This window comes from Cynocephalus volans, chromosome 11, assembly GCF_027409185.1.
Source record: "Cynocephalus volans isolate mCynVol1 chromosome 11, mCynVol1.pri, whole genome shotgun sequence".
NCBI classification, from domain to species: domain Eukaryota; kingdom Metazoa; phylum Chordata; class Mammalia; order Dermoptera; family Cynocephalidae; genus Cynocephalus; species Cynocephalus volans.
In genome coordinates, this window is record NC_084470.1 from 59283352 (window position 1) to 59306204 (window position 22853).

The window sequence follows — 22853 nt, forward strand, 5'->3', positions numbered from 1 at the left end:
GAGGGGCTCAAGCTCCTGTCCTTCCTTCTTTTTTTTAATTGTGGTAACATGTGTAACATTAAATTTGCCATTTTACATTCTTCCTTCTTATTAGGCCGACATGTGGTTAGCTACCTGGAAAGTCTTCTCCCTGTGGAAAACTATCCTTTCACCTCCTCACCGTTTCATGCCCTCAGCGCTCCTTCAGAGTAGCTTGTGCTTTCCCTGAGAGAGCCTTATTTATTTATTTATTTATCTTATCTGGTCATCTCAACTTTACTTATTTATTTTTTTTATTGTAACTTAGTTGATTGAACATACCTGTGGGGTACAGAGTTGAATATCAATACCTGTGTGCCATATGTGATGCTTAAATCAGGATAATTAATATATTCAGTGATATACGGTGTAATTGTTTTTCATGGTCTTTTACCAACTCCTCCCTTACTTTACTCCCTGCCCCTTTCCCACCTCTGGTAACCTCAGTTCTGTTCTCTCCTTTTGAAAGTTCAAGGTATTATTGTGATTGTCGTATCTTTCTTTCTTTCTTTCTTTTTTATTTATTTGTTTATATTTTAGCTCTTACTTATGAGTGAGGACATGTGGTATTTCCCTTTGTGTGCCTGGCTTATTCACTTAACATAATTTTCTTTAAGTTCATCTAGGTTGCTGCAAATGGCAGTATTTTGTTCTTTTTTATGGCAGAGTAGTATTCCATTGTGTATATATGCCACATTTTCCTTATCCCATTGTCTGACGATGGACATTTAGGTTGGTTCCAACTCTTGGCTATTGTAAATAGAGCTGCAATAAACATGGGAGTGCAGGTATATCTTCAACATGATGATTTGCATTCTTTCGGGTATATACTCAGCAGTGGAATTGCTATATCATATATGGCAGTTCTATCTGTTGTTGTTTGAGAAATCATACTGTTTTCCATAGTGGCTATATTAATTTACAGTCCAACTAACAGTGTAGGAGGGTTCCACTTTCTCTGTATCCTTCAGAGTGAGCCTTCTTAAGAGCTCCTTGAACACAGTGGTTGTGCCCTCCTTTGGTCTGTGCCCAAGCAGTACAGCCCATGTGTATTTTTTAAGATTATGTACTGCAGTCTTCTGAGTGCTTTATGTTGTTTTACCTTTTCACTTATTTTCTTTGCGTGATCTCTCCAACTACATTGTCAGTTCCTGGAGGGCAGTAACTGCCTTGTACCTTATCTCTCCATTATTACTGTTACAGTATTTCATCCACAATAGCAATTGAAAAATTTCTTGGGACCGGCCCGTGGCTCACTCGGCAGAATGCGGTGTTGAGAACACCAAGGCCCTGGGTTCGGATCCCATATAGGGATGGCCGGTTAGCTCGCTGGCTGAGCATGGTGCTGACAACACCAAGTCAAGGGTTAAGATCCCCTTACCGGTCATCTTTTTTAAAAAAAAAAGAAAAAAAAGAAAAAGAAAAATTTCTTGGGTACTTGTGGATTTTGTTAATTGTTGATGACAGTAGCTACTGCTGTTGGTGTGAACTAGATTTCCTAGTCCCTGCTGTACATTCTTCTCTATTTCATGAAAGGACATTATTCTGGCCCTTAAGACTGAGAAGAGAAGGTGCAAAAAGAACTTAGAACAAAGATGAGGGAATAAAAAGAGACAGAAGAGAGTTGAAACAGAAGGAAAGGATTAAAGAGAAAATTGGGCAAAGAGGAAAATAATCCACAAAAATTCAGATGGAGAGAAAGACAGATTTTTTTTTTTCTTCCCCTAGATCTCACTGAGGAGTGTATTAACACCCATTTTCTTTCTCAGGCTGGGCAACAAGGATTGTGGCTCTTTTGGTGGCTTGTCCATATATAAAGGGACTCAGAGTTGTTTTAAGTGGTTCAGAAACTTGGCCAAAGAGGCTGGGCAGAAGCAGCTTTGTTAAGAATAAAGGAGAAGGAATCATGTAGATTTTCTCTTCCAGGCTGGATAAAGAGCAGTATTGTTTTTATTTTGGTAATTAATATTTTTTTTTTTTTTTTTTTTTAAAGATGACCGGTAAGGGGATCTTAACCCTTGACTTGGTGTTGTCAGCACCACGCTCACCCAGTGAGCAACCGGCCATCCCTATATGGGATCCGAACCCGTGGCCTTGGTGTTATGAGCACCACACTCTCCCGAGTGAGCCACGGGCCGGCCCTTGGTAATTAATATTTTTTGAGGATGGGAGAGAATGACCTAAGTTCTGACTTTACCCAGTGGTGTTCATTGGTGCATTGGCTACTCTAGCTCCCTTGTTGCACATGTCTCTGAAACTGGGATCAATAATGATAGTTACCCAGATCACCACTGATATCCCTATCAGTCATAGTGCTGCTTGCACAATTCTGAGGCATATTGATATATTTAATTATTTTGTATGATTTGGGTCCTGTTTGACTTATGGAAAATGTTACATGTGTACATAATTTAAAATTATGGCCCTTTGAACATCTATGAATAAAAGTTATCTGAGTGTGAGGAGTGGCTTAAATTTTTCACTGATACTCATGTCTATGTTAGTTATTTTGTTGTGTCCTGGTAGTTGCCTATGAATGAGCATAAAGTTAAGCCTTTTATTGACTTTAAGGATTTGAAGTTTCTTAAATAGAAAAATCCCAGTTGTATGGGACATTAGGCTTTTAATTTAGTGAGGGCCCTGATGTCAGTCCTTGAGTAGGATTATTAATTGAGAAAGGAAGGTGCCTAGAAAATCAGATAAGGCTAAGGATAGAAAACAGAGAAATGCTTATCTGCTATTGGTGGGGGGAGGAAACTACTGGTGTTCAAAAACTGGCAAAACACAAGCATTGTTTGAGAATGAGTTACCATCCTACCCAAATGGAATAGTTAGGAGGGATAAGATTGCTAAGTGAGGTATTGTTTTGTAGGAGGGGGAAAAATCTTATGAGTAGGTATTTTTAGTGGTCATGTATGAGTCTTTAAAGAAAACAGTTACCTTTTTTACATACTATGTTTTTATGTAAAACTTATATAAAAGTTATTTTGTTATAGATGAAAGAGGTCCTTTTTTTCATAATAATAGGCATTCTTATTACAAAATGTTGCCCTCCTTTGGTCAGGTAGTTGGGCAAGAAGAGTTTTGTCAGTTATTCACTGAATCCTGTTAATACTGTTCCATGGAACTCTTGCAGCATTTGCTGACAACCTGTTTGGGAAGAGGCTCAGTCTTGGTAGAGCCCTAGACAGAGCTTAAGGCAAGGTCATGACCATGGAGCCAGCTTTTGTTAGTGATAGGCCATAAGTGTCTCCCACCTCGTGTGCTACTGTCAGCATCACGATAGGAGTATGGGCAGGAGAAGCAAATGTTGTTCAGGGACCCACCTAGTTGCTTCAGGAGGAAGAAGAAATGGGCTACTTGAAGCTAGATCTAGTCTAGGAGCTATAGTAGGCTACCTGAGTTTTGTGTTGAGATAGGAGGACCTCAAAGGTAGAATTGAAGGGCTGTTCAGGTTGCAGAAGTTCAGGCACCACAGGGCAGTGAGCATGGAGGGTGGGGTGAGCTGGAGTGAGAGACTAAGATTTATAGGTAGAAAGAAATAAATTGTGGAGGATCAGGAATGTAGCCCAAAGTGTCTTTACTACTGGAGGAAAGGAATTAGATTTTTAAAACTTATACAACACAGGAGTGGCATAGTGAACTACATTGCTCACTTCTCATGCCTGGTGTTCCCCCAGATAGGATGGGAGAAATAAGCCAATTATGAGCATTTTTACTACAGTTCTTCTTGCTTTACGAATTGCTGTATTAACTGTAGTAGAGCTGGGAAAATGTTTTCTTGAACCCTCTATTCTGCCACCCTATTGCTTGAATTTGTTTTAGAATCTAGTGTTTGCTCTTCAGCAAAAAAATGTGGCTGGAAAATTTCTTTAAGATTCTTTTTCTGTGGATCATTTTTCCATTTGTGGATGAATCATAATGAGTTTTCAAGGCTTCTGACTCTAAGTGCAGAAGTCTCTGTAGTCCTGTATTCAAAACAACCTGTAGTCTATGCCTTTGTCACTTGTAATATGATCAATTGATGTTCTTAACAAAAAATTTTTCGTACTTTACCTTTTTCTTAAGTGGCACCGAGTACTTGTATAATATCTGGTGAAGACTTTATTATTTTTTAAAATTTTTAAAAATTTTTATTTATTTAAAAAAATTTTTTTAAATTTTTAATTATTTTTTTCTTAATTTTATTTTGTCGATATACAATGTGGTTGATTATTGTGGCCCATTACCGAAACTTCCCTCCCTCTTCTCTCTCCCACCTCCCACCGAACAATGTCCTTTCTGTTTGCTTGTCGTATCAACTTCAAGGAATTGTAGTTGTTATGTGACGACTTTAATTATTAAATTGACTTTCTTTTATTCTGCTATAAATGAATTTTAAGACTGTTTTGTTTTTATCTATTTACATATTCATTAATTAACCAAGTAATGGGTTTTTTTAGTTGTTGTTACTATTCATGGGAATATATCTTCAAGCTGGGCCTCGTAACACTGTTTGTGTGCTGAGCAGCCGTCTGATTTCTATTTTTGTGATTGATGTCAGGTCTCTTTGCATGTCTATATCTAAGTAGAATCTAGATTAAATTCCTGTGTTTCAAATATTTGTCTGTTAATGGGTATGTTGACATATTTCATGGTGCTTTAATCTGGAAGTCTGATATGTGTTTTACTAGTGTATAAATTTATTTTTAAAAGGGAGATAAGAAATGTCCGAGTGACATTGAGAATTGCCTAAGTACAAGTAGTGCAAAGTTGTCCCTGTCTTGCCAGCTGAGAAAGGTTATTACTGTGTACCTGGCACCACACACAACATGCTCACCACCTTCCAGAAAAGAAGCTCTTTGTCACATTCAAGGCCAGCTTTCATTCTAGTCTTCTTGTGCTTTCAGGCTACCTTAGAAACCCTGTAAACTTGTATAATCAAGGGATGGTTTGACATTTGTGTCCCAATCTTGAATTTATTTATATTTAAATTTTTATTGCCAAGATGTTACTACAGTATTAAAAAAAGAATATCATTCATGATTCTATTAACCTAAAATAAAAATTTTCTTCCCTGCTGATCCTTCAGGTCTTGTGCATATTCATAGATGGTATTACTGTGCTGCAGTTCATTTATTCATTCAACCAATATTTATTGAGTACAGTCAATGGAAAAATAGCTTTTAAACAAAATGTACAAAGATTTCTGACCTGGTGGACATTGCATTCTGCTAATCAATGTACGAGTATATATGTATTTATGTATTTTGCTTTTTTCATGTATATTTCAAGCATTTTCCCTCATAAATTACTTTAAATAGCTGTGTAGCACACCATCTTGTTCTTGAACCACAGTTTGCTTGAGCTTTCCCCAGCGGGAATTTAGAGGAGTACTTTTTTTGTTACAGTTGTTGAGAACTGTGAGCGTCTTCATGGATGTGGCCTTTGTGTCTGTTAGGCCTTGTCTAGAGCCTGGACTAGTGGTAAGATGATTGGGTTCTAGTCCCTCTTCTGCCATTTAATATCATGTCACTTTGGGCAAGTCCTTCAACATCTCTAAGCTTCAGTTTCTCATCTGTAAAATAATGGTAATACCTCCTTCACAGCATTAAACATGATGTTAATGCATGTAAAGTGCCTGGCACATAAGTTCTCAAACACTGCCTGGTCATGGTGGATGTGGGTCAAGAATGTAACCATGGGAGTGTTTTCACATGTTTGCTGTGGTTCCTTAAAATACATCCTCAGGATTGTGCATCTTGAATTGTAAGGTAGGAGCTACATTAAAGAAAATTCTTGGAAACATATTCTGACTGGTGCCTCTGAGTGTGTCATGAACTTTGGATCTTTTGCCTTCACCTACAGGCTCTGGTACCCTTCTCCTGCAGCCCATTGATAAGAAAAGTAAAAATAACACAAAACAAATTTTTTATTGGGGACAGAAAAAGGTTGCAGGGGAATATAGCCCATTGTTCCTACATTTCTGGTCAGCTGCAGTGTTTGGTCTTGTGCTTGTGTCGACAGCACTACTTAATGAAGTGCTTAGTTGATTTTGAGGTCCTTGTTATCAAGGCACACCCCCTTACTTTTCTTTAACTTTACTCTGTTCAAAATCTAATCCTCTTTTTTTTACTATGTTTTTACCCCTGCTGCCGTAGGAAAAAATTGAGGGATTAGATTTGTCTAGCCCAAAGAGGGAAGAATTGTGGGAAAGATTTGAGAGAAAGGTGCAGAATAAAATAGCAGGAAACTTCTCATCTTGATCCTCCTGAAACGTGTCTGCCCTGTCGTTTTATTACTTAAACTGACATGAACTGGCAAAACGTGAGACATATGTTGTGTTCCTCTTCTTTGAACTATCATAAATCTTTTTCCCCCCCAAATCCACCTGTTTTAAGACAAAAAGAGAAAGAAAAAGGAACCAACCAAGCAACAAAAGTAAGGCAGCTGCATGGCTCCCTCTGGGAGGTTCTGCAGGCGTGGTGGTGAACAGGAGTTCTGGTACTCACACTGGCTTCGTCTGTTGGCTGTTATTGTTTCAGCACGTCACTAGGTGTGGGAGGCCCTAACATGTAACAAAGTGAGAACAAACCATTGAAGGTTTGTTCAGTGGGCAGGGCAGGGCCAGGAGCCAGTCATCTAAACATAAAGTGGATGGGAAGGCCAGGGCCCTCTCCCTCCTCCCTGCTGGGGAAGGTTCCACTCAGGATTGCAGAGACAAGTGGGTCCAGTGCTGGGCAGTTTCTGTGCGCAGGCAGCCAAAGTGAGTGCTGGGCCCCAGTCCCTGCCCAGCCCTCGGGGATGCTCCTGACTCTTGAGTAGTGGCCAGCGGAGTGGCATGGCAGCGACCTTCCTGGTCAGCCTGGGAGTAGGCAGAAGATGGAGGAGGACCTGGGCGGTGGCACCTAGGCAGGACTTCTGGAGACAGGCTATCAGTAGTGCCCTCACTTCTGCTCACAGGCCGACAGCCAGCGGATCTTGCTGCTAGTGGGGCAGGACTTACGGGCAGGGAGGGAGGATTTGGTGCTCAGCTATGCCAACTCCCTTCCATTTATGCACACAGCGTTGGGCAGGCCCCGGCTCTGTCTGTTCTGACCCACCTCCTCTTCCAGGACCTGTCTGGGCACCATGAAGTCCTGACTGTAATGTTCTCGATATCAAAGAGGTCCCGGTCCTCATCCTCTCTGGCCCCACCATGCAGGTCCTCCAGGTAGGGAATCACCATCATGTTGCACCACTAATCCTTGGTGTCCAGGCTCAGCAGACACCAAAGGCACCATCCCCTCAGCTGGTGGGTATTTCTTCCAGAACCAGCTGTGCTGCCAGATCTGCCATATGGAGAACTACTTGGCAGGCTTGTACTCCAGCATCCCTTTCAGCAGGTCGGAGAGGGGAGGCCACAGTCCTCAGGGATTATGCAGTTCCTGGGGATTGTGTAGTCTACCTTCCCGATGTTCTCAAACAGCTTGTAGATGTTGTCCCCTTCGAATAGGTACAAGCCTGTCATGATGTTGTAGAGCATGACCCTAGCCAGACAGATGTCCAGCTTGAAGCCAGAGAAGGTGTCTAGGCCATTGGCAATCTCCAGTGGCTGGAAGACTGAGGAGCCCTGGCTTCTCCAGCATGTGTCATCCACAGCAAACAGATGCAGCACCTTGATGACATCCAGGTCAGAGATCTTGAACGTGCTGCTGGTGAGCAGCAAGTTGTTGGGCTTGATGTCCTTGTGCATGATGCCCTGACTGTGCAGTTATTTGAGGCTGTTGATGAGTTGGTGGAAGTACCCATGGGCATGGCACATAGGGATCTGCTTCTCGAGCACACTGTCCAGCATCTCTCGCATGCTGCACACGCAGTACTCCACAATATGCATTTTCTGCTTCTCTTCATTGTACACCAACAGGATGATGTTTTTGCGCGGTAAACTCCTCAGTAGTTGAATTTACTTCTGCATGTTGGCCTCCTAACTGGGGATCCTTTGCCACTTCTTCTTAAGGATCTTCACTGCTCTCCTGACCAGCGTCTCCAAGTCCAGCACCTGCTACACCTTGCTGTAGGACTCTTCTTCCAGAAAGTTCCCCATCAGGTACTTTCAGTGGGTGATATTGGCCCACTTGCAGCAGGGCTGGTAGATAACCTCAGTGGAGTTGATGTGGTGGATAAAGGTGTCCATCCCCACCAACATCAGCTCACCCTCCCTGAATATGCCCAGCTGCATGTCCATCCTGGCGTGGTGCCGGGAGCCCCAACCCCCCAGCTGGGTGGTTCTTCCTGGTGTCCTGACTTTCCTTCTCCAAAGGGTCAAAAAGGAAAAAAAAGAAGAAAATTTTTTAAAAAGGCAATGAAACCCACCAAAACCAAGGTGCGCTCTGAGGGACCCCCGGGCCTTGGGAGATGTGCTTCTCTGGGCACTTCTCCCCCGCCGACTTCTGTACAGCCCAGTGCCAGCCCTAGTGCTGTCCCTGCCCCGAGCATCTGGTGGGGCTGTGGCGGATGGGTGGGGCTGTGGGCGGCCTAGGCAGTGCAGGCCGCTAGCACCTAGGCCCTGGGATTTCCAAGGCTGCCCGGGACCCGTCGGCACGTGCCTGGAGGAGGCAGAGCAGCGAGGGGGCCCAGCCTATGCAGTGTCGACATTCAGCTGCCACCATCTTGTTTACCTCTGTTGGACTATTACAGGTTTTTATAAACACAAATGGTTTCACTGTGATAGGCGCAAGTTATCAACCACAAGGTATCAACCACAATTAGAGAAAAATACAGGCAGGATAATTGAAAGGTTTGTGCGGAGATTTTAACAGAAAAACAGAGCTGTTCTTTTAATTGTGAACAAAGTTTGGTTTCTGGAAAAGTTGCTCTCTGTAACTAACTCTTTCCTGGTCAGTTCTACCCACTCTCATTTCTTTTGTCCCTTATTTTATGACTTTATCAATCTCTTTGGTGTTCTTGCCATCATTTCCCAGATTCTGTAGATGGCCTTGTTTTCTTTTACAAGAAGTAACTCCAATGCTATCAAGTTTGGCTTCCTGGATTCTCTATCTTAATTGTTGGTACCACCTTCACCAAGCTGGAAAAAGAGGGTTTAATCTTGACTCCCTTCTCCCATGAATCCCTCTGATCCCCAGATGGAGTCTGTCACTCTTGCTTCCGTGCCACTTTGTGCATGTTTCTTGATATGTACTTAAAATGATTGCAAATTATTTGTTTGTATGCCAGGATATGAACTCTTTGAAATAGAGGTCCACATTTTTTCTTTGCATATGAGGACCTAGCAAAAATACCTCATTATGTTATATTCTTAATAAGTGTTGCCTGTTGTTGATCTGACTGTCTAAGACTGGCTCAATAAATGCAGGAGCTGAGAATTTAACCCCAAAGCTGTATTTCTGTGTTCTCCCATTTGTAAACAGAAGACATGCTTGTCATAAGGCTTTCTCATGAAGCCAAGTGATCTCTAAGTAGAGATGATGTAACAGATTTAATATCTAGTAACAGATGTATGAGAGTACTTCAGAAAGTTCATAGAAAGGTTAGTATTATCTTTCAATTTTGAAGTTCCCAGCTTGTAGTGCATGTCAGAATGTTTTGGCATTCCTGATACAGAAACTTGAACTTCATATAGTTGTAATAAAACAAAATCTTCAGAAATGAGGCCAAGACCTTTTACAGTATATTTATGTGGCAGTACAAAAAAAATTGTGAAATGATTCAGGTTATTGAACTGAGGAGGGAGTGATGCTTGCTCTCTTTGGCTGCTAAAAGAATGTGTGGCCTTTGGGGCTTCCTGGTTTTGTAACCAGAGTAGGAGTAGGATATAAATATGAACTGCACAACTATGCTTATAAGTTGGATAGGCTTCCTATAGTATTATTGATGTCAAAATATAACTTTATATTTAATCGATTATGAAGATAAAAGTGGGTTCTTATATCCTGGGTTTTTTCTGGGTTTTTTTTTTTTTGGCAGCTGGCTGGTTTAGGGATTGAACCCTCGACCTTGGTGTTATGTCCTTTTTGATAATGAATAGCTATAAAGATGACTGATGGTATCTGTAATTATAAGTACAATGTGAGTGTCTTAAAATTTTTTAATTTTATGGTACTGTAATAGAACATGCCAAATCTTTCTTTTGGCAAGCTTATTAACACTGGCTTCTGCTTCATGATGGTTGGCTGCACTTATATACCTTTGGTCCCCTCTGTTTGTTTGTTTTGGTATTCAGATGTTTGTAGCAGTTTTATTTGCAGTAGTCAAAAATTGGAAAAACCCAAATATCCATAAACAGATGAATGAACAGTGGTATAATCATAGAACAGCATACTTCTCAGCAATATAAAAAGAATAAACTACTCATGTAAACATCATTGATAAACCTCAAAATAAGTATGCCACATGAGGGAACCCAGGGGGGGAAAGGAATAAACACTTTATTATGTCATTCATGTAAAGTTCTAGAAAATACAAACTCACCTGCTGGAAAGTAAATCAACGGTTGCCTGGAAGACCAGAGTGGGCTGAGAGAAAGAGATTATTAAAAGGGATAAAGTAAATATGAGGGTGCCCCTCCATTGTTAAATACCACAAAAGTGAAAGTAAAGGCACATACATGTTATAAACACATATTAACAAAGAGAACATATTGGGGAAGGATGTTGTGTGGGTACATCATTGCAAATGGGAGCGGTTTGTCCAGCAGATCTTTGAAGAGGCTGTGAGCTCTAATTTGACTGATGAAGGCTGGAAGAGATGTGTGCTGCAAGTGGGGAGATTAATTAAAGGTCTGTATGTAGAACAGTCAACCCTGCCTGCCCCCACGTGGTCTCCAGGCAAAAAAAAATGGAATAAACTGGGAAGAAGTAGGGCCCTTAGAATATGAGATTTGGCTGATCTCATTTCTCATTCTGGGGGCCATTGAGTCGTGAGTAACAGCTGCCTGTGATCAGACACCCTAAAGGAATGCCTGTCAGTTGAAAGATTCTGTTCATGTACACAGAGCTTAGGATTGATTTTCCTGACCTCCTCCCCCTTTAAAAAAAATTGAGGTAGTATTCATGTAACATAAAATTAACCATTTAAGGCATACAATTCAGTGGCCTTTAGTACATTTACAGTGTTGTGCAGTCATCATCTCCATCTAGTTCCAAAGTGTTTTTATTATCCCAAAAAGAATCCTGGTACTCAATAAGTACTTACTCCCACACTGCCCTCCCTAGCCCCTGGCAACCACTAATCTCTTTCTTTCTGTGGGTTTATCTATTATATGTATGTTATATAAATGGAATCATGCAATATGTGACCTTTTGTGTCTGGCTGCTTTCACTTAGCATATTTTCAAGATTCATGCAATTTGTAGCATTCATCCAATCAGTAGTACTTCATTCCTTTTTATGGTGACCCTTTGTTTTTTAATGTGAATGGCTAACCAGAATCCCTAGACACTTGAGGAAAATATGCAAAATGAAAGACACAGAAAATTGACTAGCTGAAAGAGACCAGTAGATAATAGATAATTTGGCTTATTTTTAAAAGTGGACTTTTTAGAATTCTCTGGGATATTAAAGAAGATGCAGTATCCATAAAACAATTAGAGATGCTGTCAGGAAGAACAGAAAATAAAAGAGCTCATGGAGACAAATTATAGGTTTGCCAAATTAAAAAATATTTCATAGATCGGAAGATAAAATCAAGAAAAATCTCTCAATATAAAGCCAAAGAAATATAGGCAAAAAAATATTTGGGGAACAAAAGAGACATAGAAGATCGATCCAGTAGATCCAACACATCTACCAGAATTTCTGAGAAGTGAGGACAAAAAATTGAAAGAGGGAAAATATTAAAAATATAATAAAACAAAAATTTCTGGAAGCTAAAGAGAAGAGCAATCTACAATCTTCATATTGCCCAGAAGGATAAATAAATAAATACTCACTGTTAGAATTGTCACTGTGAAATTTCAGAAGAACGAGGATAGAAAGAAAACCCTAAAAGTTTCCATGAAGATATACCAGGTCTTCTTCAAGACCTGGTAATAAGACATCTCATCAGCAACAGTGACAACCAGAAGAGAGTGGAGCAACAGTCTTCAAAGTCCTGAGAATAAATGATTTTAAACCTAGAATTCTGTCATTGTAAAATAAATTTGTTTTCAGACATGCAAGGACTCCCAAAATTTATTTCCTTTATACCTTTTCTGAAGTAGTTACTTGAAAATGAAAACCAAAAAAGAAGAAAAGGAAGAATACAAGAAATGGTTGAATTAACCTAGTACAGTGAAAAATCTCATGATTTTAAGCTGTAGAACATACCTGGAAAGCATTCAGCAAAAATTTGAACAAAGTTTTGGGATCCAAGAAATACCTCTTCAAGGGTAGGAATGGAGTGGATTTCAGACAATAGACAGAATGAAGAAGCCAGAAGATAGTAGGGATATGGTGAAGAAACCACAGAACTCTTTACAAGGGATGAGGGTGGATTAGAATTGCCATGCAAAGTAGAGAAACTACACATAAAATGTCAATGTCCAAATATAAAGCCACATATGAGTTTGTGGCATGAGTATGAGTAATAAGTGGCAGGTAAATAATGTATTTGTGTTTAATGTATGAACATTTCCCCTTGAATGGCCCAGTGGTAGTGACATCGGAACCACAAGGAAGAAAATGCAGTTCTGGTCCTGTGAACAGTGTCTTAATGTTACAAAGGTAATGGATAGAGGAACTAAAAATAGTGATTTAAATATCAAAATGTTAAGACATGAAAGGGGGAGGTGGGCAGCAGTATAAGCAAACCAAGTCTAGTAGAGAGTTGTGGGTGTACTTAGTGATGTCAGTAACAACCAGAAGAACCTAAACAAATGACTGGAAGAGATTTCCAGGATAGGAAGACTGGTGATGGTGGAGAGGAATGTGGTGGTGGTGGTGTGGTGGTCTTTTCATCAAAGTGCTTTTTATGGATCATTTGATTTTCTTTGTTCATTGGTAATTGGGGTAGGTTAAGAATTGGTTCCCAACAAACAAGTGCTTCCTGAATTTCTTCTGTTTAGTTTTCAGATAGTTGCTGGGAGAAATGGGGAAAAAAGTGTTTGTTTGTTTGTTTATTTTTGCAACTGGCTGGTACAGGGATCAATCCCTGGACCTTGGCGTGGAAAAAAATAGTTTGACCTTTACCTTAAAAGAATTTAAAAGTCTGTTTGCCTTTAGTTTCTGCCCACTCCTTTTTTAGAATGGTGAAAGAGGAGATAAAAATAAAGAATAAAACCTTTTCTGCTTCCACTTTGTATTTCTCTGATATGTCCCCTGAAAGCACCATTTTGATTATCTTGCTCTGTTGAAAAACTTAAAGTGGCTTCTCCAGACTCCAGCCTGAACTCCTTCCTATTGCTCCTCTCCCTAACCCATATACTTGGTGTTTGCCTACTCAAACTTCCTGTCAGTATCTCCACCCTTCCTGCAACCCTCAGGAGATCTCTCAGGTCTCCATCCTTTTTTTATCTTCCTCAAATGACCTCTGTCTGTCCTCTCCTGCTAGACTGTCCATGCTTGAGGGCTTGGAAGGCCTTTTACGTGCTCTGTGAAGGAGGGTGTGGATGTCTTGAGACTGGACCACAGTAAACAGGCAGAAGGTGGTGTTAGCATATGGGACCTAGTGCTGGCACAGGCATTATTCCAGGTGCATGGTTATGGCAGAGAAGGAAACAGTAAAAAAAAAATCTCTGTCCTCAAGGAGCTTTCATTCTGTTCCTTTCTGTTTATGGAGTTTTACGTAAACAGAAAGGTTACAGAAATAGGGTTATACTTGTATGTTTTAGCATCGTTAAGGATAGCAGCCAGTCCAGTAGAAGCTCTGTCTTTGAAACATACTTTGGAATTTATGTCTTTGTTATTAAGATGTGCTGGCCTCTGAGGTATCCTTTCTTTGGAGAAGAGTGGAGACCTGAATGATACTGCCTAGCTGGTATTTGGTATTCCCTCTCCTTTGCCTCCTCACAGTAGCAGTAGCTGGAAGAGACAGAGCATTGTTTGAAATCACTTTTGGACAAAATGGGCTTCTAGCTGCAGGAATGGAGACTCAGCTTTTAATCCTACTGCGTGTGGTTCATTTGATATCAGCTCCTGTCTGCATTTGTTTTTATTTTGGTTGTTTGACAAGCCCTTGATTTGCTGAAATGGTAATCACCCTGCCTATGTATCGTCCCTGTGGGAATCTGTTAGAATTCTAGAAGGGGCTATAAGTAGCGTTTTGTACTAATTACTTCCCAGAGAGATTTTCGATTAAACGCACCCTAAAAGATATGCTGGCTGGGATTTACTTAACGGTAATCTGGAGGGTTGGGGGTTGATTGGAATGAAGATGTAGACCTGGCCACAAGCTGTTGTTAGAGCTGGGTGATGGATACATGGGTTTTGTGTTTATGGATATTCGAAATTTTTCATAATAATAATAATAAAGTACCCTCATAGCCAAGGAATGATGTTTTTCATATTTTTGCTTTATTGCATTTTGCATGAATAACCTTTTATTGAGTGAGGTCTTTGTTTTTTTGGTATTGATTTTAATGATTGCAGACCATAGCATTTAGGACTGAATTAAGGTTAGACTGGTGAGAAATCTTGAAATTTGTGTTTATTAATCAGATTTAAAAGTACAGGGCTGGCCAGTTACCTCAGCTGGTTATAGCACAGCTTGTAAAACCAAGGTCAACGGTTCAGATCTCCTCACCAGCCAGCCAACAGGAAAATAATTTTTTAAAACTATCATGATTTAAAAGCACATATAACATGTGGGTGCTTCGTTTACAAGTCAGTTCTCCCTCCATGGACCTGTAAAGAAAAAGTAAAAGGAAACAAAGTTATGATGAGGTGCTAGAGAGCTGACATTTTAGAGGCTGAGAGTATGTAGGTGTGAAGTATGAGAGAAGTGAAGTCCCACCATTTAAATTAGACTTCAGGAGTGAGCCTTACCTAAGGTCAGAAGTCCTCTGGGACCCCACCACCACCACCACCCACACATCAGTGCTGATTTTGCCATATCCTAGGCTGATGTTCACTTATTCCTTTGTCTCTGTGATTTAACCTTGTTTCTTCCTCTTATCCCTTTCGTACTTTCTTACCTCCCTTCCCTTATCCCCCTAGATCTGAATCCATCCATCTTGATCTTTTTTTTTTTTTTTTTGGTCTTTTTCGTGACCGGCACTCAGCCAGTGAGTGCATCGGCCATTCCTATATAGGATCCGAACCCGCGGCGGGAGCGTCGCTGCTCTCCCAGTGCCACACTCTTCCGAGTGCGCCACGGGCTCGGCCCCCATCTTGATCTCTTTAGGCTGGTTTTCCTATATCACTTCCCTTTCTACCCCAGACCCAGAAGCTGGCCCACAGCTCACGCCTTTTCTTCATCTCCCCATTTTAGTGAGTGACCACTAGTTAACAAATGTGATTGGACCATGAAGTGGCTTACCACAGGCTGAGGCATGAAGATCCATTCATGTAGCCTTAAAAGATTTCAGGCAGTTGGCAAGTAAGAATTCTAAATAAAAATTGAAACTACCACCTGTATTTTTTCAGGCCGTTGATGCTCACTGCCATCAGCTGCATCCTCCCTATGGCACTGGTAAGTGTGGGAAGGGCTGGTGACAGTTTTGGTGGGCTGCTGGATTTCTTTTTTCTGGGGGAAAATCTATTTGTGAGCTGTGTTGTTAAGTTGTCCCTGAGGGCTGGACAGCTTGAAGCAGGTATAGGAGACTAAAAAGGTGAAGAAGCAACTGATCATGTTCATGGATTTTCTTGGGGAACTGTTGTCAGTAGAGGCTATTCAGTATGTGCCTTGATTCTTATATAAAATTAGTATTTTCTATACATTATTTTGAATAATAAACACATACTGTCCAAGTGCTCTGGGATGTCAAGTAATAACTGTTTAATTTCCTGAAACCTTTAAAACATTTTCCCCAAAGATAGGTGTTGACTGTGTATTAGAAAGGGTCCTGAATGTCGCATGTGCTTATCATTTCCTTCAGTAGTAGGATTTATCTCCCTCTGGTATTTTAAATTCTTTGTGGTCAGGGGACTCATATATTTGTTCCAATGATTAATTTAAAACTCTGATAGAGACTTACTTGAATTTGGGAGGAAGGGGAGAGGGAGTTTGTAGAAACCAGAAAAGAAATTTGTGGCTGTCATTTACTAACAGACTTCAGGTGGACTTGCGGCTTGTGATTTGGAAAATGATTTCATCACAATCCGCTTTCTGCTTAGGGACCTAGTGGAGAAAACATACACTGAATTAAATTGAAACATAGAGTCGGGCAGCAAGTCACAGAATTGCTGAAGTTGTAAGCTCACAACCAAATTGCTGTTGGAGTTGCCTTATTTAAGATCCTGAAACCCTGCATCTGTCTCTTTGTAGTGAGTGGGTCAGAGGCCACAGAGATTTAGAAATTTTATCTTTTTATCAAGATAATCTCCGTTCTAAGCTGACAGTTTGATTTTATTTCTCTAGACTCTAAAGCCCTTAAATTGTGAAAGAAAGTGCCTCCAGAATATTTTATGAAATGCTGAGATTGTGGGTTTGTTGGTCAAGAAATGCTTGCTGGTAATAGCAGCCAAAGCATTCATATATACTTCATTACATCTCTATGAAAAAATCTTAGCATCATTAGCCAGTGTCCTGGATTTCTTCCTTGTCCCCCCAGCCCTGCTTATGAAGCAGGGATAGAATTGTATGGCACATTTATCATGCTCTTCATTTAAAAAAGCAAGGAGAACTTTACCCCCCAGCAGCTGTCTACTCCTTTAGGTATCTATGCACAGTATAACCAAATGGTAACTGCTAAAATGTGTTTTGAGAGCCTGTGTCAGGGAGATATCTTTTAAGTCTCTGTTGCAACCATAGACTATAGGGGATGACAGAAGATGTTTCCTGAAGACCTTTGGGAAATAACTGATGACCAGAAGCAAAGTCTTTTTTGATATGTGTATTAGGCCGTTTTGTGTTGCTATAACAGAATACCTGAGACTGAGTAATTTATAAAGAACAGAGGTTTATTTGGCCTATGATTCTGGGACAGCTGCATCTGGTGCAGTCCTCAGGCTGCTTCTACTCATGGCAGGAAACGGCAGCCAGCAGCAGTTACAAGCAGATCACATGGCGAGAGGAAGCAAGAGAGAGGGAGAGAGAGGAGGTGCCAGGGTCTTTTAGACAGCCAGCTCTTGTGGGAACTAACAGCAAGCTCTCACTCAGGACCCCCACCCCTCAGGGAGAGCATTAATCTATTCATGAGGGACCCACTCCCGTGACTCAAACAGCTTTCAGCACTGCCACATTGGGAATCAGATTTCTGCATGATTTTGGTGGGAACAACACATCCAAACTGTATCAGTATGCGTGTAGCTAAATGCTTCCTGAAATAAAGATCTGGAAACCATCTGAGGGTGTAAATGCGGGGCAAAACAAAGCTATATTGGATTGAGGCCTATGGGTAATGCAGAGCAGTGTCTGGTAAATGACAATAGAAGTGACCCTACAGTTCTTTCAAGCTGGGAGGAAAGCTCCCCAACACTATCTGATGCATTGTGATGCAGGTTTAGAGGGCAAAGGGAAAGAGGGAAGAAAGGGAAGATGGACTATACTTGGCTTTTGCTCTGATCCCATCTTTGACCCTGCAGAAAGCCTTCTCTGGACCACCCAGGGACTTGAGAGCACTTTTTACTCTTTGATGAACTTTATACCACTGTTTGTCCCCCCTTCCCCACCAGGAAGTATAAGTGCTCCAGACTAAATATAGACTAAGACCAGACTGAGCAGTAACTCATGTAACTCTTCAAAGGATCCTTTGAATATAACTGGTTATCCTCATTTGCTGTTGGAAAATGGGGCTCAGAGAGGTTAAGTCAACTGGCCTAAAATGGTGGACATTTGCTACCTCCAGAGTCTCAGTTAAGTGTAGACTGCTCTGCAACATGCTACTACATCCTTTTTTAAAAGGGAGTGCTTAGTCACACTCCTTTTCCCAACTCCTGGTAAAATGAGAGAGGAATTCTTGACTTTGGGGCTTATTTCACACTGACTAAGGCTCAAGCACAAATATGACTGCTCAACGACAGGCCAGGGAGTGAGAAGAAGGCAGGCCTGAGAGCTATGCCTTGTGGAACAGCAACATTTTAAGGAGCTGGCAGACTGGGAGCAGAGTGTCCAGTAGAGCACTAAGAAGGCTTGGTCAGGGAGATCAAGAAAGAGCCAGAGAGAATGTTGTGAAATTATCAGCATTACAGAGCTGTGTGGAAATTTATGTGACTTTATGCTGAGATTCACAGTATATAATCAGTTAACCTTCGGTCAAAACTATGTTAAAAACTCTAAAGGGGAATTTTTCATTTTGAGGATAAGTAAAAAGTCAAAGTAAGCTACTGGATGCAGTACTGTAAGGTTCAGCCCTTTGTATATTGTGACATTTGTTTATGAACATAATTGCTATTGAACTAAATTTGGCAAACTTCTCCCCCTAACTTGTGTAATGAAAAATTTAAAACATACAGAGAAGTTTAAACAATTCTGCAGTGGGCATCAATATACCTAACATCTTGATTATACAGTTGCAAATCTTTTGCTACCTTGGCTTCATCACTTATCAGCCATCAATCAACTTTATTTTTTAAACAGCTTTTTGAATTATTATTTGCATACCATTGTTTATTCATTTTAAAGTGTACCATTATGTGATTTTTAGTAAATTTATACAACGTTGCAGCCATCACCACAATCCCAGTTTTAGAACATTTCCTTCACCCTAAAAATTCCCTTATGTTCTTTTGCGATCCCCACTCCCAGCCCCAAGCAACTACTGATCTTCTGTCTTACCTTTTCTAGAAATTTCATATAAATGGAATCATACAATATGCAGTCTTCTGTTGCCTGCTTTCTCTTAGTATATTTTTGAAGTTCATCTATATTGTATCATGTGTTAGTAGCGCATTCCCTTTTTGTTGCTGAATAATAGTTTTCTGTTGTATTGTTTATCCATTCATCAGTTGATGGACATTAGGGTTGTTTCCAGTTTTTGGCTATTACTAAATATGCTGCTATGACCATTCTTGTTCAGGGTTTAATGTGGACATGTTTTCATTTCTCTTGTATGGATTGCTGGTAAGTGGGGTCACATGGTAAGTGTATGTTTAACACTTTAAGAAACTGCCAAACTGTTTTCTGAGGTGGCTCTACTCTTTTACATCCCACCATTATATAAGGGTTCCAGTTTCTCTATATCCTTGCTAACACTTGGTATTGCCAGTCTTTTGGGTTATAATCATTCTAGTGAGTATGAAGTGGTATCTCAGGGTTTTAATTTGCATTTCCCTAATGACTAATGGTGTCATTAATCATTAATTAATGATCTTTCTTTGTGCTTATTTGCTGTTCATACATATTTTTGTGGTGAAATGTCTATTCAAATCTTTTGACCATTTAAAAAAATTGGGTTGCATGTGTTATTATTGAGTTGTAAGAATTCTGTATATATTCTGAATTAAGTTCTTTGTAAGATGTATGATTTGCAAATATTTTCTCCCAGTCTGTGGCTTGTCTCTTCCATTTTGTTAATGATGCCTTTTGAAGAGTAAAAGTTTGATTTTGATTGAAGTTCAGTTTATCCTTTTTTTCTTTTAAATTGTGCTTTCGGTCTTATATGCAAGAAATCTTTGCCTAAACCAAGGTCACAAAGATTTTCTTTTATATTTTCTTCTAAAACTTTTATAGTTTTAGGTTTTACATTTAGATATATCTTTGTGTGGTATGAAGTCAGGGTCTGTGTTCTGTGTTTTGTTTGTTTTGTATAAATAATTATTCATTTATTCCAAAACTGTTTGTTGAAAAGACCGTCCCTTCATCCACTGAATTATGTTGGCAACTTTGTTGAAAATTGACCATAAATGTATGAGTTTGCTTCTGGACTGTGTTTTGTTCCATTGATCTATATCTGTCTTTTTAGCTGGTATCTCCACTGTCTTGATTGCTATAGCTTTATAGTAAGTCTTGAAGTCAGATGGTTAAAAAAAAAAAAAGTTTTCCAGCTTTACCCTTCTCTTTCAAAATTGCTTTGGATATTTTGGATCCTTTACATTTCCACAAATTTTAGGGTAGTTATTTGTACAAAAAAACCTACTGTGATTTTGATTGGGATTTTAATTTTTGGGGGGGGGGATTTTAACTTGATTCACTTTGATTGCTGTGCTCGTTCAGTCTTTTTAGCTTTGCTGCCCAGTTTGGTAGCTATGACCATATTTAGCCATTGAGCTTTAGAAATGTGTCCAGTTTGAAGTGAGATGTGCTATGAAACTAGATTACTGGACTTAGAATGAAAAAAAGAATAAAATATTTCATTAATAATTTTTTATGGATTACATGTTGAAATAATATTTTGGATATGTTGAGTTAAGTAAAATATATTATTAAAATCCACCTGTTTAAATTTTTTTTGTTTTCCATTTGTTTGCTGCTGTATAGAAATACATTTGATTTTTGTATATCGATGTATTTTGTTACCTTATTAACTTCATTTATTAGTTCTAGTAGTATTGTAGATTACTTAAGGATTTTCTACATAGTTTGTCTTTTTATCTAGGAATACAGAGAGATTTGCTTCTTTCTTTCCAATCTTTATGTCTTTTATTTCTTTTTCTTGCCTATTGCACTGGCTAGGGCCTCCACTATAATGTCAAATGAAATGGTGGGAGTGTACATCCTTGCCATTTTCCTGTTCTTAGCATTGACTATTTCATCGAGTATGATGTTTTTCATAAATACAGTATATTATATTCAGGCAGTTCACTTTTCTTCCAAATTTGCTGAGAATTTTTATCTTGATTGTTGAATTTTGTCAAATGGGTTTTCCACATCTATTGAAATGATCATTTGTGTTTTTTCCCCTTTATTTTATTAATTCAATGAATTGTGTTAAGGAGTTTTCAAATTTTAAATCAGCCTTGCATTCCTGGAATAAGCCTCACTTAATTATGACATATTATCCTTTTTCTATATTGCTGGATTTAATTTACTAAAATTTTTGGATTAAGTATTTTTGTGTCTGTGTTCACAAGAAATATTGGTCTGTATTTTCTTTCTTATTTTGTCATGTTTTTTGTCAGATTTTTGTATGATGGCTATGCTAGCCTCAAAAATGAGTTTGGGGGGCCGGCCCGTGGCTCACTCGGGAGAGTGTGGTGCTGAGAACACCAAGGCCCCGGGTTCGGATCCCATATACGGATGGCCGGTTCGCTCACTGGCTGAGCGTGGTGCTCACAACACCAAGTCAAGGGTTAAGATCCCCTTACCGGTCATCTTTTAAAAAAAAAAAAAAAAAAATGAGTTTGGAAGAAATGTTCCTTCCTTCTCTAGTTTCTGAAAGTATATAAGATTAGCATTATTAGAATTCACCAGCATTATTGAATTCCACCCCCAGGCCTGGAATTTTGTAGGAAGGTTTTTGATCATGAATTCAACATCTTTAATATATATATAGCTATTCAGTTTTTCTTTTTCATTTTGTGACCATTTTGGTGAATATTTTCAAAGAACTTGTCAATTTCATCTATGATGTCAAATTTATTAGGATTAGATTGTTCATAGCATTTCCTTAATTTCCACTTAATATCCGTAAGATTTATAGGGACAATTCCTCATTCACCCCTGTTGCATTGTTTTCTTCTTAATTATTCTAGCTAAGGTTTTGTCAAATTGTTGATCTTTCCAAAGAATCAACTTTTAGACTTTGTTTATTTTGACTGTTATTTGTTTTGGGTTTTATTTATTTCTCTTCTTATCTTTATTATTTTCTTCTTTCCACTTAGAATTTAGTCATCTTTTTCTAGCTCTGTGTGTGTGTGTGTGTGTGTGTGTGTGTGTGTGTGTGTGTGTGTTTATGTCACTGATTTTTGAACCTTTTCTGATATAAACATTTATGGTTCTAAATTTCCCTTTAGGCATTATATTAGCTGCATCTCACAAATTTACTGTGGTATTTCCATTATTCAGTTCAAAACATTTTCTAATTTCTCTTTGACATGCAGGTTCTATAGAAGTATGTTCTTGAATTTCCAAATATTTGCTACAAAGAAGGGCATTATTGGCAGAGAACAGTTGGAGAAGGGCAGAGGGATACTGGAACCATTCAATCTGTTGCATTCCAAAGTGAGGGGTTATTTCAGTGGTGGGTCTTGATGACTCTTTTCAACTAAGGTGTAAAATTTGTCCTATCAGTACTAGAGAGCAGTGATGGCTTCTAAACAGGGTAGGAACTGATCCTGACAAGATGTAAGGACTCCATAAGAATTGTCTGTTATTGTTACTGTTACATAGGGGTGTCAGGAAGCTCATCCCAAGGATAATGGAGTAGAGGGGTCCATACAGTAGACAGACATATCGATTAAGATGCCTTTCTATTGAGCAGGTGATAGTGAAGCTCTTCTGATGGGAGTGCTGCTTCTGATGGGAGTGCTGAGGAGAGGAAGGACTAGAGATTGGACAGTGGAGTAGTGATAATGGGAGAGGGGGAAGTTGTAAGGAAGAGTGAGACATGGAGGAAAAGTCCAAGGGTCCTATGTTGGAAGGGGTGGGAATGTGGTGCCCCCCACTGCCAACATGGGGATATAGGAGGAAGAGCACACTTAGAATGCCTGAATAGGTGCTGTAAAAGACTCATCACAGATTCCAGGAGGGGATGTGAAGGCAGTGAGAATTTAAGGGTTAGATTCTACCAACAAGATAATGCATGAGAAATGTTTGTTAAATTTGGCAACAATGTTCTCTTTATCTCAGGTGCCTAAGAGGGTCCGAGGGTCCCTCTTCTATTGCCGTATAAAGAATATCCT

The 22853-nt window shown here is 39.6% G+C and overlaps 1 protein-coding gene and 1 pseudogene across 2 annotated transcripts in view; one reads left to right on the forward strand and one right to left on the reverse strand.

The window, feature by feature from the left end:
* The window catches only part of ARIH2 (ariadne RBR E3 ubiquitin protein ligase 2), a 51486-nt gene that overhangs the window by 7140 nt on the left and 21493 nt on the right, over positions 1-22853 (forward strand). The window lies entirely within an intron of this gene.
* On the reverse strand, positions 6945-8224 carry LOC134391308 (serine/threonine-protein kinase STK11-like; annotated as a pseudogene).